Raw genomic sequence first — 17,393 nt, 5'->3', positions numbered from 1 at the left:
CAGTGACCTGACCACCAGTATATAATATTAGTAGTATACTATCTCTTTATCAACCAGTCTATATTAGCAGCAGACACAGTACAGTGCGGTAGTTCACGGCTGTGGCTACCTCTGTGTCGGCACTCGGCAGCCCGTCCATAATTGTATATACCAGTGACCTAACCGTGGTTTTTTTTTCTTTCTTTATACATACATACTAGTTACGAGTATACTATCTCTTTATCAACCAGTCTATATATTAGCAGCAGACACAGTACAGTGCGGTAGTTCACGGCTGTGGCTACCTCTGTGTCGGCACTCGGCAGCCCGTCCATAATTGTATATACCACCTAACCGTGGTTTTTTTTTCTTTCTTTATACATACATACTAGTTACGAGTATACTATCTCTTTATCAACCAGTCTATATATTAGCAGCAGACACAGTACAGTGCGGTAGTTCACGGCTGTGGCTACCTCTGTGTCGGCACTCGGCAGCCCGTCCATAATTGTATATACCACCTAACCGTGGTTTTTTTTTCTTTCTTTATACATACATACTAGTTACGAGTATACTATCTCTTTATCAACCAGTCTATATATTAGCAGCAGACACAGTACAGTGCGGTAGTTCACGGCTGTGGCTACCTCTGTGTCGGCACTCGGCAGCCCGTCCATAATTGTATATACCAACTAACCGTGGTTTTTTTTTCTTTCTTTATACATACATACTAGTTACGAGTATACTATCTCTTTATCAACCAGTCTATATATTAGCAGCAGACACAGTACAGTGCGGTAGTTCACGGCTGTGGCTACCTCTGTGTCGGCACTCTACAGCCCGTCCATAATTGTATATACCACCTAACCGTGGTTTTTTTTTCTTTCTTTATACATACATACTAGTTACGAGTATACTATCTCTTTATCAACCAGTCTATATATTAGCAGCAGACACAGTACAGTGCGGTAGTTCACGGCTGTGGCTACCTCTGTGTCGGCACTCGGCAGCCCGTCCATAATTGTATATACCACCTAACCGTGGTTTTTTTTTCTTTCTTTATACATACATACTAGTTACGAGTATACTATCTCTTTATCAACCAGTCTATATATTAGCAGCAGACACAGTACAGTGCGGTAGTTCACGGCTGTGGCTACCTCTGTGTCGGCACTCGGCAGCCCGTCCATAATTGTATATACCACCTAACCGTGGTTTTTTTTTCTTTCTTTATACATACATACTAGTTACGAGTATACTATCTCTTTATCAACCAGTCTATATATTAGCAGCAGACACAGTACAGTGCGGTAGTTCACGGCTGTGGCTACCTCTGTGTCGGCACTCGGCAGCCCGTCCATAATTGTATATACCACCTAACCGTGGTTTTTTTTTCTTTCTTTATACATACATACTAGTTACGAGTATACTATCTCTTTATCAACCAGTCTATATATTAGCAGCAGACACAGTACAGTGCGGTAGTTCACGGCTGTGGCTACCTCTGTGTCGGCACTCGGCAGCCCGTCCATAATTGTATATACCACCTAACCGTGGTTTTTTTTTCTTTCTTTATACATACATACTAGTTACGAGTATACTATCTCTTTATCAACCAGTCTATATATTAGCAGCAGACACAGTACAGTGCGGTAGTTCACGGCTGTGGCTACCTCTGTGTCGGCACTCGGCAGCCCGTCCATAATTGTATATACCACCTAACCGTGGTTTTTTTTCTTTCTTTATACATACATACTAGTTACGAGTATACTATCTCTTTATCAACCAGTCTATATATTAGCAGCAGACACAGTACAGTGCGGTAGTTCACGGCTGTGGCTACCTCTGTGTCGGCACTCGGCAGCCCGTCCATAATTGTATACTAGTATCCAATCCATCCATCTCCATTGTTTACCTGAGGTGCCTTTTAGTTGTGCCTATTAAAATATGGAGAACAAAAATGTTGAGGTTCCAAAATTAGGGAAAGATCAAGATCCACTTCCACCTCGTGCTGAAGCTGCTGCCACTAGTCATGGCCGAGACGATGAAATGCCAGCAACGTCGTCTGCCAAGGCCGATGCCCAATGGCATAGTACAGAGCATGTCAAAACCAAAACACCAAATATCAGTAAAAAAAGGACTCCAAAACCTAAAATAAAATTGTCGGAGGAGAAGCGTAAACTTGCCAATATGCCATTTACCACACGGAGTGGCAAGGAACGGCTGAGGCCCTGGCCTATGTTCATGGCTAGTGGTTCAGCTTCACATGAGGATGGAAGCACTCAGCCTCTCGCTAGAAAACTGAAAAGACTCAAGCTGGCAAAAGCACCGCAAAGAACTGTGCGTTCTTTGAAATCCCAAATCCACAAGGAGAGTCCAATTGTGTCGGTTGCGATGCCTGACCTTCCCAACACTGGACGTGAAGAGCATGCGCCTTCCACCATTTGCACGCCCCCTGCAAGTGCTGGAAGGAGCACCCGCAGTCCAGTTCCTGATAGTCAGATTGAAGATGTCAGTGTTGAAGTACACCAGGATGAGGAGGATATGGGTGTTGCTGGCGCTGGGGAGGAAATTGACCAGGAGGATTCTGATGGTGAGGTGGTTTGTTTAAGTCAGGCACCCGGGGAGACACCTGTTGTCCGTGGGAGGAATATGGCCGTTGACATGCCAGGTGAAAATACCAAAAAAATCAGCTCTTCGGTGTGGAGGTATTTCACCAGAAATGCGGACAACAGGTGTCAAGCCGTGTGTTCCCTTTGTCAAGCTGTAATAAGTAGGGGTAAGGACGTTAACCACCTCGGAACATCCTCCCTTATACGTCACCTGCAGCGCATTCATAATAAGTCAGTGACAAGTTCAAAAACTTTGGGTGACAGCGGAAGCAGTCCACTGACCAGTAAATCCCTTCCTCTTGTAACCAAGCTCACGCAAACCACCCCACCAACTCCCTCAGTGTCAATTTCCTCCTTCCCCAGGAATGCCAATAGTCCTGCAGGCCATGTCACTGGCAATTCTGACGAGTCCTCTCCTGCCTGGGATTCCTCCGATGCATCCTTGCGTGTAACGCCTACTGCTGCTGGCGCTGCTGTTGTTGCCGCTGGGAGTCGATGGTCATCCCAGAGGGGAAGTCGTAAGCCCACTTGTACTACTTCCAGTAAGCAATTGACTGTTCAACAGTCCTTTGCGAGGAAGATGAAATATCACAGCAGTCATCCTACTGCAAAGCGGATAACTGAGGCCTTGGCATCCTGGGTGGTGAGAAACGTGGTTCCGGTATCCATCATTACTGCAGAGCCAACTAGAGACTTGTTGGAGGTACTGTGTCCCCGGTACCAAATACCATCTAGGTTCCATTTCTCTAGGCAGGCGATACCGAAAATGTACACAGACCTCAGAAAAAGAGTCACCAGTGTCCTAAAAAATGCAGCTGTACCCAATGTCCACTTAACCACGGACATGTGGACAAGTGGAGCAGGGCAGGGTCAGGACTATATGACTGTGACAGCCCACTGGGTAGATGTATGGACTCCCGCCGCAAGAACAGCAGCGGCGGCACCAGTAGCAGCATCTCGCAAACGCCAACTCTTTCCTAGGCAGGCTACGCTTTGTATCACCGCTTTCCAGAATACGCACACAGCTGAAAACCTCTTACGGCAACTGAGGAAGATCATCGCGGAATGGCTTACCCCAATTGGACTCTCCTGTGGATTTGTGGCATCGGACAACGCCAGCAATATTGTGTGTGCATTAAATCTGGGCCAATTCCAGCACGTCCCATGTTTTGCACATACCTTGAATTTGGTGGTGCAGAATTTTTTAAAAAACGACAGGGGCGTGCAAGAGATGCTGTCGGTGGCCAGAAGAATTGCGGGACACTTTCGGCGTACAGGCACCACGTACAGAAAACTGGAGCACCACCAAAAACTACTGAACCTGCCCTGCCATCATCTGAAGCAAGAAGTGGTAACGAGGTGGAATTCAACCCTCTATATGCTTCAGAGGTTGGAGGAGCAGCAAAAGGCCATTCAAGCCTATACAATTGAGCACGATATAGTAGGTGGAATGCACCTGTCTCAAGTGCAGTGGAGAATGATTTCAACGTTGTGCAAGGTTCTGATGCCCTTTGAACTTGCCACACGTGAAGTCAGTTCAGACACTGCCAGCCTGAGTCAGGTCATTCCCCTCATCAGGCTTTTGCAGAAGAAGCTGGAGGCATTGAAGGAGGAGCTAACACGGAGCGATTCCGCTAGGCATGTGGGACTTGTGGATGCAGCCCTTAATTCGCTTAACAAGGATTCACGGGTGGTCAATCTGTTGAAATCAGAGCACTACATTTTGGCCACCGTGCTCGATCCTAGATTTAAAGCCTACCTTGGATCTCTCTTTCCGGCAGACACAGGTCTGCTGGGGTTGAAAGACCTGCTGGTGACAAAATTGTCAAGTCAAGCGGAACGCGACCTGTCAACATCTCCTCCTTCACATTCTCCCGCAACTGGGGGTGCGAGGAAAAGGCTCAGAATTCCGAGCCCACCCGCTGGCGGTGATGCAGGGCAGTCTGGAGCGACTGCTGATGCTGACATCTGGTCCGGACTGAAGGACCTGACAACGATTACGGACATGTCGTCTACTGTCACTGCATATGATTCTCTCAACATTGATAGAATGGTGGAGGATTATATGAGTGACCGCATCCAAGTAGGCACGTCACACAGTCCGTACTTATACTGGCAGGAAAAAGAGGCAATTTGGAGGCCCTTGCACAAACTGGCTTTATTCTACCTAAGTTGCCCTCCCACAAGTGTGTACTCCGAAAGAGTGTTTAGTGCCGCCGCTCACCTTGTCAGCAATCGGCGTACGAGGTTACATCCAGAAAATGTGGAGAAGATGATGTTCATTAAAATGAATTATAATCAATTCCTCCGCGGAGACATTGACCAGCAGCAATTGCCTCCACAAAGTACACAGGGAGCTGAGATGGTGGATTCCAGTGGGGACGAATTGATAATCTGTGAGGAGGGGGATGTACACGGTGATATATCGGAGGGTGAAGATGAGGTGGACATCTTGCCTCTGTAGAGCCAGTTTGTGCAAGGAGAGATTAATTGCTTCTTTTTTGGGGGGGGTCCAAACCAACCCGTCATATCAGTCACAGTCGTGTGGCAGACCCTGTCACTGAAATGATGGGTTGGTTAAAGTGTGCATGTCCTGTTTTGTTTATACAACATAAGGGTGGGTGGGAGGGCCCAAGGACAATTCCATCTTGCACCTCTTTTTTCTTTTCTTTTTCTTTGCATCATGTGCTGATTGGGGAGGGTTTTTTGGAAGGGACATCCTGCGTGACACTGCAGTGCCACTCCTAGATGGGCCCGGTGTTTGTGTCGGCCACTAGGGTCGCTAATCTTACTCACACAGTCAGCTACCTCATTGCGCCTCTTTTTTTCTTTGCGTCATGTGCTGTTTGGGGAGGGTTTTTTGGAAGGGACATCCTGCGTGACACTGCAGTGCCACTCCTAGATGGGCCCGGTGTTTGTGTCGGCCACTAGGGTCGCTAATCTTACTCACACAGTCAGCTACCTCATTGCGCCTCTTTTTTTCTTTGCGTCATGTGCTGTTTGGGGAGGGTTTTTTGGAAGGGACATCCTGCGTGACACTGCAGTGCCACTCCTAGATGGGCCCGGTGTTTGTGTCGGCCACTAGGGTCGCTAATCTTACTCACACAGTCAGCTACCTCATTGCGCCTCTTTTTTCTTTGCGTCATGTGCTGTTTGGGGAGGGTTTTTTGGAAGGGACATCCTGCGTGACACTGCAGTGCCACTCCTAGATGTGCCCGGTGTTTGTGTCGGCCACTAGGGTCGCTAATCTTACTCACACAGCTACCTCATTGCGCCTCTTTTTTTCTTTGCATCATGTGCTGTTTGGGGAGGGTTTTTTGGAAGGGCCATCCTGCGTGACACTGCAGTGCCACTCCTAGATGGGCCCGGTGTTTGTGTCGGCCACTAGGGTCGCTAATCTTACTCACACAGCTACCTCATTGCGCCTCTTTTTTTCTTTGCGTCATGTGCTGTTTGGGGAGGGTTTTTTGGAAGGGACATCCTGCGTGACACTGCAGTGCCACTCCTAGATGGGCCCGGTGTTTGTGTCGGCCACTAGGGTCGCTAATCTTACTCACACAGTCAGCTACCTCATTGCGCCTCTTTTTTTCTTTGCGTCATGTGCTGTTTGGGGAGGGTTTTTTGGAAGGGCCATCCTGCGTGACACTGCAGTGCCACTCCTAGATGGGCCCGGTGTTTGTGTCGGCCACTAGGGTCGCTAATCTTACTCACACAGCTACCTCATTGCGCCTCTTTTTTTCTTTGCGTCATGTGCTGTTTGGGGAGGGTTTTTTGGAAGGGCCATCCTGCGTGACACTGCAGTGCCACTCCTAGATGGGCCCGGTGTTTGTGTCGGCCACTAGGGTCGCTAATCTTACTCACACAGCTACCTCATTGCGCCTCTTTTTTTCTTTGCATCATGTGCTGTTTGGGGAGGGTTTTTTGGAAGGGACATCCTGCGTGACACTGCAGTGCCACTCCTAGATGGGCCCGGTGTTTGTGTCGGCCACTAGGGTCGCTAATCTTACTCACACAGCGACCTCGGTGCAAATTTTAGGACTAAAAATAATATTGTGAGGTGTGAGGTATTCAGAATAGACTGAAAATGAGTGTAAATTATGGTTTTTGAGGTTAATAATACTTTGGGATCAAAATGACCCCCAAATTCTATGATTTAAGCTGTTTTTTAGTGTTTTTGGAAAAAAACACCCGAATCCAAAACACACCCGAATCCGACAAAAAAAATTCGGTGAGGTTTTGCCAAAACGCGTTCGAACCCAAAACACGGCCGCGGAACCGAACCCAAAACCAAAACACAAAACCCGAAAAATTTCAGGCGCTCATCTCTAGTAAATACTGTGTCTCTCTCTACTCTAGTCTCACTCTCTTCTCTATAAACGGAGAGGACGGCAGCCACGTCCTCTCCCTATCAATCTCAATGCACGTGTGAAAATGGCGGCGACGCGCGGCTCCTTATATAGAATCCGAGTCTCGCGATAGAATCCGAGCCTCGCGAGAATCCGACAGCGGGATGATGACGTTCGGGCGCGCTCGGGTTAACCGAGCAAGGCGGGAAGATCCGAGTCGCTCGGCCCCGTGTAAAAAAACCTGAAGTTCGGGCGGGTTCAGATTCCGAGGAACCGAACCCGCTCATCTCTAGTTGACACGCCGACTGCCACGTCTCCTGATCCGACGATCCGGGGTACCTGTGAATCAAATTATACTCACCTCAATCCAGTGTCCAGATATAAATCCTCGTACTTTACAAAACAAATAAACGAACACCCGAACCTGCGGACTGAAAGGGGTCCCATGTTTACACATGAGACCCCTTTCCCCGAATGCCGGGACACCACGTGACTCCTGTCACAGAGGTCCCTTCAGCCAATCAGGAAGCCCTACTTCGTTGCACTCACCTGATTGGCTGTATGCGCGTGTGACCTCAGACAGCGCATCGCAAAGCCTCTCCATTACTTTCAATGGTGGGAACTTTGCGGGTAGCGGTGGGGTTACCCGCGGTCAGCCGCTGACCGCGGGTGACCTCACCGCTGACGCAAAGTTCCCACCATTGAGTATAATGGAGAGGCTTTGCGAGGCGCTGTCTGACAGCTCAGACGTGCAGCCAATCAGCAGAGTGCCAGGACGTTGCGCTCGCTGATTGGCTGAAGGGACCTCGGTGACAGCAGTCACGTGGGGTCCCGGCATTCGGGGAAAGGGGTCTCATGTGTAAACATGGGACCCCTTTCAGTCCGCAGGTTCGGGTGTTCGTTTATTTGTTTTGCCAAGTACGAGGATTTATATCTGGACACTGGATTGTGGTGAGTATAATTTGATTCACAGGTACCCCGGATCGTCGGATCAGGAGACGTGGCAGTCGGCGGGTCAACATAGGTAAGTATGTGTGTGTCGGCAGGTGTGCAATAAAGTTTTACTCTCAAGGTGTGTGTCTCCTGTTTTTATTTGGGTATTTTTTCCCCAGTAGTACTACAGGTACCAGCGGGCCCGTTTTTCTCCCGCATGCTGGTACTTGTGGTTCTCCAAGTACCAGCTTGCGGGGTAGGCTTGCTGGGACTTGTAGTACTACTGGAAAAACAATATTCTTTACATTTTCTCAAGGCTATCAGCCTCCCATCCGCAGCCCTTGGATGGGGGGGACAGCCTCGGGCTTCACCCCTGGCCCTTGGGTGGCCGGGGGGGGGGACACCTTGATTGAAGGGGTCCCCACTCCCCCAGGGTACCCGGGCCAGGGGTGACTAGTTGGATATTTAATGCCACGGCCGCAGGGCGCTGTATAAAAGTGACCCCCGGCTGTGGCATTATCTGTCCAGCTAGTGGAGCCCGATGCTGCTGTAAAAAATACGGGGGACCCCTACTCTTTTTGTCCCCCGTATTTTTTGCACCAGCACCAGGCACAGAGCCCGGTGCTGGTTTTAAAAATACGGGGGATCCCCTGTCCATTTCCCCCCCCCCGGATTTTTAGAACCAGGACCGGCTCGAAGAGCCCGAGGCTGGTTATGCTTTGGAGGGGGGACCCCACGCCATTTTTTTCCGGGATTTTACCATTCCATCTAAAAAAATATATATATATATATATATATTTTTAAAAATATATAAATAATACTTGTGCCTCCCAAAAAGACAAACCAAGTACCTAATCCCTTCTAATATAAATAGATATGCTATTACCAATAAAAAAAAACACCCAAAAAAACATGTTTTACATTTTTTTTATTAGATTCACCCACCAAAGTGTGGCGGATTGAAAATGACGAAATTACTGTCTAAAAGCACTGTTGTCGAATTTCCAAACTTCAATTGAATATACTTTTGTCGAATTGCCGCATTTGTACCATTGCAGAAAAGTCGAATTTGACAAATGTCGAATTTCAAAAAGTCGAATTTTGAAAGTCCGTTTTTTTGACGGAAAGTACTGAATTGCATTGTCGATTTATTTATTTTTTGCGAAAAAGTCCAGTTTTTCGACAATTTCGGGAATTCGACCGCAATTGCATATACCCCTATGGCCGGAAAGGTGCGAACTGGTCTTCCTGAAGCATGTTTAAAAACTAGTCCAAGCTGATTACAAGACCAGATCTCCAAGATTCAAACAGCAATAGAGATAAGAGCATCCATCCCTGCTTGAATGACACAGAGACCCCGGAGCCTAACCTTAGAATCAATAAATTCTGGTCTTGAAAGGGTTAAAAAGGAATCCCAATGGGATAGGGAGTGCAGTGGGTTTAAATATGAGAAAAATGCAATGCAAACTGTTTATTGTCGTTAGGTGGCTCAAGTGAGAGACTTGATCCTATAATGATACCAGGTGATCCGAAGAGGCCTCACTTCCCCAGTATTCCACACTGCAGGTGACCTGTCCCCCCCCACACTTTATTTCTTGAAATTGTGACTACTTGTGTGGCTATTTAAACTATTAAAATCTTTTAACCTTTTTTTGTAACTATAAGCCTATACCATAATTTTAGTTCTGGTTATGTGTTTTCTGAACCAAGACCCCAAGCGACACATTTTACCTATTTTTTTAAGTATAAATAATTGTGTGTGCGGGTGAGCGCTGAAGTTTGCTCTGGCGTGTCTCAAAAAATCACTTCAACTGGTGGCATTGATCGTGTTGATAAACCACAAGCATTGAGGTAATCAGAAGTGTAACAGGCGGCAATTCTTAGATTGGCATATCTGGAGGATCGGCGTGACGGGTAGCGTGACACTAGCCTTCGGTGCACAAACTATTCCTTTTACTGTACTCCCCAATGTTGGCAGGTATGCTTTTGTGTGTTGAGAATGGGGAGGGTCTCCAAAGTATATTGCTGCACCTGTGCCCACCACTCACTAGATTCACCACTGCTAGCAACACTTTAATGGGCCAGTCTGTTTTCTTTCTTTATTAACGTTTATTTTGTTAACTTTTTTTTTTACATACTGCAAAGGTCCATTCTGATAATCATTATGATAAGCACAGATCTTTGCACAAGCCCTCAGGCACCAGCAACACATAAGCCTATTGGCTGGTATATCTGCAAGTCTGTTCCTGTCTGCATTTGCATGAAAAGACCTTTATTGTACTTGGGCTGCATTTGCACGTCCCTTATCTCGCCCATTCTGCATCTCCACAAACAGTTGAAGTACTACTTTGCATCAGCCTTAATGTAACTATTGTTCCCTTAAAACAACATTAACATTTACCGCATCCACAGCGAGAGCAGATGCAGAGAATTGTGCCTAACACAGAAAACTGTACAGTTGGTAAGTCTTAAAAACAGTAATTGTTGGGGAAACTAGAGATACAGTATGCCTAGATAATGTGGAAGCTAATCAATTCTGCTATCACATTTATCATCATGTGTTCCATAAAGATATGTGATCTTTTCTTTATAGCAAATGTAAAATCTGACTAGATTGCTTAGAAATTAGGAACGCATCGCTCCATCTGTAGGGTGCCGGCGACAGTGATGCGCAGCCCCGCACATCGCTATCGCCGGCTCTAGATTTGGCATGCATGCATGCCAAAGCAAGAGATGTACGGCGGGCATTTTTCGTGTTTTGCTTTTGGATCCGGATCCTCGCTTGTGTTTGGATGTGGATTGGTTTTGCCAAAACCACCCTTTTGGGTTTTGGATCTGGATGATTTTTGAAAATAACACAAAAACAGCTATTTTGATCATACATTATTATTAACCTAAATAACATTCATTTCCACTCATTTCCAGTCTATTCTGAACACCTCACACCTCACAATATTGTTTTTAGGAAGGTTGCACCGAGGTCGCTGGATGACTTTGCTAAGCGACACAAGTGGTCGGCACAAACACCTGGCCCATCTAGGAGTGGCACTGCAGTGGCAGACAGGATGGCATATTTAAAAACTAGGCCCCTTACAGCACATCATGCAAAGAAGAAAAAGAGGTGCAATGAGGTAGCTGTATGGCTAAGCTAAGGGACACAAGTGTGCGGCACAAACACCTGGCTCATCTAGGAGTGGCACGCAGTGGCTGAATGTTGAAAGTGGTCCACAATTTTTCGGGCCACCAACAGCATCTCCTGCACGCCCCTGTCATTTCTCAAAAAATTCTGCACCACCAAATTAATTGTATGTGCAAAACATGTGACGTGCTGGAATTTTCCCCGATGTAATACACGCACAATATTGGTGGAAAAGGAGAGCGTACCCCTAAACCCCACACACCTACACGGCAAAACCTGTAAAAATAATTTGGATAATAATTAATAACCCTTTTATTTGGAGCTATTATAATAATATGCAGCACAGGCAAGCGTACCACTACACCACACAGGGCAAACCCTGTAAAAATAATTTGGATAATAATAACCCTTTTATTTGGAGCTATTATAAAAATATGCAGCACAGGCGAGCGTACCCCTACACCACACAGGGCAAACCCTGTAAAAATAATTTGGATAATAATAACCCTTTTATTTGGAGCTATTATAAAAATATGCAGCACAGGCGAGCGTACCCCTACACCACACAGGGCAAACCCTGTAAAAATAATTTGGATAATAATACAAGTATATAACTCTTTTATTTGGAGTAAATAATATACAGCACAGGACACCACCACTGAACTTATGCCAGCACAAGACACCACCACTGGACTGATGCAGCACAAGACAGCACCACTGGACTGGACTTATACGGCAGTACCACTGGACTTCTACGACAGTACCAAGTATACTAAAAGAGCTAAAAGATGTGCTGGTGGCACCATTAACAGAAGTATTTAACCAGTCTCTAAATACAGGTGCCATTCCAGAGGACTGGAAAAGAGCTAATGTAGTTCCACTGTACAAAAGAGGAAGCAAGGAAGAAGCAAGTAACTACCAGTGGCGTGCGGTGAGGTCAGTGGCTGGTGAGGCACTACAGCCATAATGTCCACCGGATCCTGCCGATGACCCCTACCGCCACCGAGCCAATGCTCGTTACTGCCTCTGAGCCAATGCCTGCTGCCACCGCCAATGGCTTACAAACTTGCCTACCATCAACTGACCCAGCCCTCCGTCACTAATTTGCATCTCAGTCCGATGCCGCCAATGCCCGCTGCCTGCCTGCTCATCATACTTGTGATATATTGTAAATTTTTATAGAAAAAAAATAAAAATTAGTGTTTGGGACTGGGAAGGGAGTGGGAGGAGGACATGAATGCAATTTTGTTGTCCAGGGCTTCCATTTACTTAATGGAGAAGGGTCTTAATGGGTTAAAAAATGTAAAAAAAAAATGCGTGAGGTCCCCCCTCCCAAGTATAACCAGCCTCGGGCTCTTTGAGCCGGTCCTGGTTGTTTAAATACTGGGAAAAAATTGGACAGGGATTCCCCGTATTTAGACAACCAGCACCGGGCTCTAAGACCGGTCCTGGTTCCAAAAATACGGGGGACAAAAGATGTAGGGGTCCCCCATATTTTTAAAACCAGCACCGGGGTCCACTAGCCAGGGACATAAAGCCACAGCCGGGGGACACATTTATGTAGGTCCCTGCGGCCGTGGCATTACCCCCCTAACTAGTCACCCCTGGCCGGGGTTCCCTGGAGGAGTGGGGACCCCTTAAATAAAGGAGTCTCTCCCCCCCTCCCCTCCAGGCACCCAAAGGCCAGGGGTGAATCCCGAGGCTGTCCCCAGCACCCCTGGGCGGTGGGTGCCGGGCTGATAGCCATAAGTGTGTAAAAAAAAAAGAATATTGTTTTTTGTTGTGGAGCTACAAGGCCCAGCAAGCCTCCCCCGCTTGCTGGTACTTGGAGAACCTCAAGTACCAGCATGCGGGGAAATAACGGGCCCGCTGGTACCTGTAGTTCTACAACAAAATAAATACCCAAATAAAAACACAACACACACACCGTGAAAGTAAAAATTTATTAAGACACACTTACACACTCACACATACTTACCTACATCCCACGCCGGTCGCGTTCACTTGTCCAGTAGACTCCAAAAGGGGTACCTGTAAAAATGAAAATTATACTTACAAAGTAATCCACAGGAGGAGAGAGAGAGAGAGAGAGAGAGAGAGAGAGAGAGAGAGAGAGAGAGAGAGAGAGAGAAATGAATGAATATTATGCCCTCACTGACGCAGGAAGACATTAGCACAGACAGGGGAGAGTGCTGCTGCTGGCTGGGAGGATGGAGCAGGCGCCCCCAATAGTTATGAGCCCAGTAGCTGTGCCCCTCAGTAGTTGTGACCCCTCTAGCTGTGCCCCCAGTAGCTTTGCCCCTGTAGCAGTGCCCCCTGTAGCAGTGCCCCGAGTAGTTGTGACCCCTGTAGTTGTGCCCCCAGTCACTGTGCCCCTTGTAGTTGTGCCCCCTGTAGCTATGCCCCTTGTAGTTGTGCCCCTGTAGCTGCGCCCCTTGTAGTTGTGCCCCTGTAGCTGCGCCCCTTGTAGCTATGCCCCTTGTAGTTGTGACCCTGTAGCTGCGCCCCTTGTAGTTGTGCCCCTGTAGCTGTGCCCCTGTAGCTGCGCCCCTTGTTCTGTGCCCCTTGTAGTTGTGCCCCTGTAGGTGCGCCCCTTGTAGTTGTGCCCCTGTAGCTGCGCCCTTTGTAGTTGTGCCCCTGTAGCTGTGCCCCTTGTAGTTGTGCCCCCTGTAGCTGTGCCCCTTGTAGTTGTGCCCCGTGTAGCTGTGCCCGTTGTAGTTGTGCCCCTGTAGCTGCGCCCCTGTAGCTGTGCCCCTTGTAGTTGTGCCCCTGTAGCTGCGCCCCTTGTAGTTGTGCCCCTGTAGCTGCGCCCCTTGTAGTTGTGCCCCTGTAGCTGCGCCCCTTGTACTGTGCCCCTGTAGCTGCGCCCCTTGTAGTTGTGCCCCTGTAGCTGCACCCCTTGTACTGGGCCCCTTGTAGTTGTGCCCCTGTAGCTGCGCCCCTTGTACTGTGCCCCTTGAAGTAGTGCCCCTGTAGCTGCGCCCCTTGTAGTTGTGCCCCTGAAGCTGCACCCCTTGTACTGTGCCCCTTGTAGTTGTGCCCCTGTAGCTGCGCGCCTTGTAGTTGTGCCCCTGTAGCTGCGCCCCTTGTAGCTGTGCCCCTGTAGCTGCGCCCCTTGTAGTTGTGCCCCTGTAGCTGCGCCCCTTGTAGTTGTGCCCCTGTAGCTGCACCCCTTGTAGTTGTGCCCCTGTAGCTGCACCCCTTGTAGCTGTGCCCCTTGTAGTTGTGCCCCTGTAGCTGCGCCCCTTGTAGTTGTGCCCCTGTAGCTGCGCCCCTTGTAGTTGTGCCCCTGTAGCTGTGCCCCTTGTACTGTGCCCCTTGTAGTTGTGCCCCTGTAGCTGTGCCCCTTGTAGCTGTGCCCCTTGTAGTTGTGCCCCTGTAGCTGCGCCCCTTGTAGTTGTGCCCCTGTAGCTGCACCCCTTGTAGTTGTGCTCCTGTAGCTGCGCCCCTTGTACTGTGCCCCTTGTAGTTGTGCCCCTGTAGCTGCGCCCCTTGTAGTTGTGCCCCTGTAGCTGCCCCCTTGTAGTTGTGCCCCTGTAGCTGCGCCCCTTGTAGTTGTGCCCCTGTAGCTGCACCCCTTGTAGTTGTGCCCCTGTAGCTGCGCCCCTTGTACTGTGCCCCTTGTAGTTGTGCCCCTGTAGCTGCGCGCCTTGTAGTTGTGCCCCTGTAGCTGCGCCCCTTGTAGTTGTGCCCCTGTAGCTGCGCCCCTTGTAGCTGTGCCCCTGTAGCTGTGCCCCTTGTAGTTGTGCCCCTGTAGCTGTGCCCCTTGTAGTTGTGCCCCTGTAGCTGCGCCCCTCTTACTGTGCCCCTTGTAGTTGTGCCCCTGTAGCTGCGCCCCTTGTAGTTGTGCCCCTGTAGCTGCGCCCCTTGTAGTTGTGCCCCTGTAGCTGCGCCCCTTGTAGTTGTGCCCCTGTAGCTGCGCCCCTTGTACTGTGCCCCTTGTAGTTGTGCCCCTGTAGCTGCGCCCCTTGTAGTTGTGCCCCTGTAGCTGCGCCCCTTGTATTTGTGCCCCTGTAGCTGCGCCCCTTGTAGTTGTGCCCCTGTAGCTGCACCCCTTGTAGTTGTGCCCCTGTAGCTGCGCCCCTTGTAGTTGTGCCCCTGTAGCTGCGCCCCTTGTAGTTGTGCCCCTGTAGCTGTGCCCCTTGTAGTTGTGCCCCTGTAGCTGCACCCCTTGTACTGTGCCCCTTGTAGTTGTGCCCCTGTAGCTGCGCCCCTTGTACTGTGCCCCTTGTAGTTGTGCCCCTGTAGCTGCACCCCTTGTACTGTGCCCCTTGTAGTTGTGCCCCTGTAGCTGCGCCCCTTGTACTGTGCCCCTTGTAGTTGTGCCCCTGTTGCTGTGCCTCAAACACACACACAAAAAAAAAATACACACACACACATACTTACTGCTCCTGCAGCGCTGCCTCCGTCTCCGTCCGCCGGCTCCTCTCTGCTGTACTATGGGAGAGACGTCATGACTCACGACGTCTCTCCCACTGTAGCGCCGCTCAGACACTAGGGGTCAATTATGACCTCTAGTGTCAGTCAGCGGTGCCGGCTGCAGCGGGCGCCCACACAGCCCACGGCGCCTGCTGCAGCCGGGAAGGGGGATCGCTAGTGATTGGACAGCGGATCCAGCACTGGATCCGCTGGCCCAATCACATCTGGGGGAATGACAGGGGTGTGCATTCATCGGGGATGAATGCACGCCCCTGTCATTGAGGCATCAGTAAAGGTGCCGCTTCCCCGTTCTTTTTCAATGGGCTTTCACAGCCCATTGCTGCGCCCCGCCCCCTGCCCGCCCCCCGCTGCCCGGACTTTAATGTTAGGTGCGGGAGGCACCTCTCCCGCTGCCTCCCAGCCTAACATTTTCACGGGGGGGGGGGGGGGGGGGGGGGAGATTATTAAAATAATAAAAGAATATATTTATCACAGACTCTGTTATAAATATCTTATTATTATTTTAATCATTATGACAGGGGAGGCACTGCCTCCCCTGCCTCCCCTGACTGCACGTCCCTGGTAACTACAGACCAGTGAGCCTTACATCAGTAGTAGGGAAAGTAATGGAAAAACTATTAAAATAAAGAGTTGTGGAATATCTTAAATCAAACAACTTACAGGATCCAAAACAGCATGGATTTACTGGTAGTAGATCATGCCAAGCAAATCTTATTTACTTTTTTGACTCTGTGATGAAAATAATAGATCAAGGGGGAGATGTAGATGTAGCATATCTAGACTTTAGTAAGGCATTTGACAGTGTCCCACATTGCAGACTGCTAAATAAACTAGAAAGCGTGGGAGTGAATATTAAAAAGTTAAATGGATAAGAACCTGGTTGCAGGATAGGAAACAGACAGTTGTAGTAAATGGAGTGCAATCTTTGGAAGGAAATGTTACTAGTGGAGTACCCCAGGGATCTGTACTTGGACCAGTTCTCTTTAATATCTTTGTTGGTGACATTGCAAATGGTATTAAAGGGAAAGTATGCCCTTTTGCAGATGATACAAAGATTTGCAACAGGGTAGACACACTGGGAGGGATCAAACAAATGATTGATGACCTAGCTAGGCTTGAGAAATGGTCAAGAACGTGGCAACTACAGTTTAATGTTAACAAATGCCAAATCATGCACTTGGGTCTCAAAAACCCAAAGGCTAACTATAGTATCATGGGTACTATAATGGAAACTACTGAGGAGAAAAGGGATTTAGGAGTCACTATTTCAAGTGACTTAAAGGCAGGAAAGCAATGCAATAAAGCAATGAGAAAGGCAAGCCAGAAGCTTGGTTGCATAGCGAGAGGAATCAGTAGCAGGAAAAAAGAAGTGATAATGCCACTGTATAGGTCATTGGTGCGGCCTCATCTGGAATACTGTGTCCAGTTCTGGAGACCATGGGGGTCATTCCGAGTTGTTCGCTCGCTAGCTGCTTTTAGCAGCTTTACACACGCTAAGCCGCCGCCTACTGGGAGTGAATCTTAGCTTCTTAAAATTGCGAACGAAAGATTTGCAATATTGCGAAAAGACATCTCTGTGCAGTTTCTGAGTAGCTCGAGACTTACTCTGCCAGTGCGATCAGTTCAGTGCTTGTCGTTCCTGGTTTGACGTCACAAACACACCCAGCGTTCATCCAGACACTCCTCCGTTTCTCCAGCCACTCCCGCGTTTTTCCCAGAAACGGTAGCATTTTTTCCCACACGCCCATAAAACGGCCAGTTTCCGCCCAGGAACACCCACTTCCTGTCAATCACATTACGATCACCAGAACGAAGAAAAAAACGTGAGTAAAATACCTAACTGCATAGCAAATTTACTTGGCGCAGTCGCACTGCGGACATTGCGCATGCGCACTAAGCGGTAAATCGCTGCGATGCGAAAAAATTTACCGAGCGAACAACTCG

This window comes from Pseudophryne corroboree, chromosome 1 (assembly GCF_028390025.1).
Source record: "Pseudophryne corroboree isolate aPseCor3 chromosome 1, aPseCor3.hap2, whole genome shotgun sequence".
In the NCBI taxonomy this organism is placed as follows: Eukaryota; Metazoa; Chordata; class Amphibia; order Anura; family Myobatrachidae; genus Pseudophryne; species Pseudophryne corroboree.
This window is presented reverse-complemented; position numbering follows the sequence as displayed.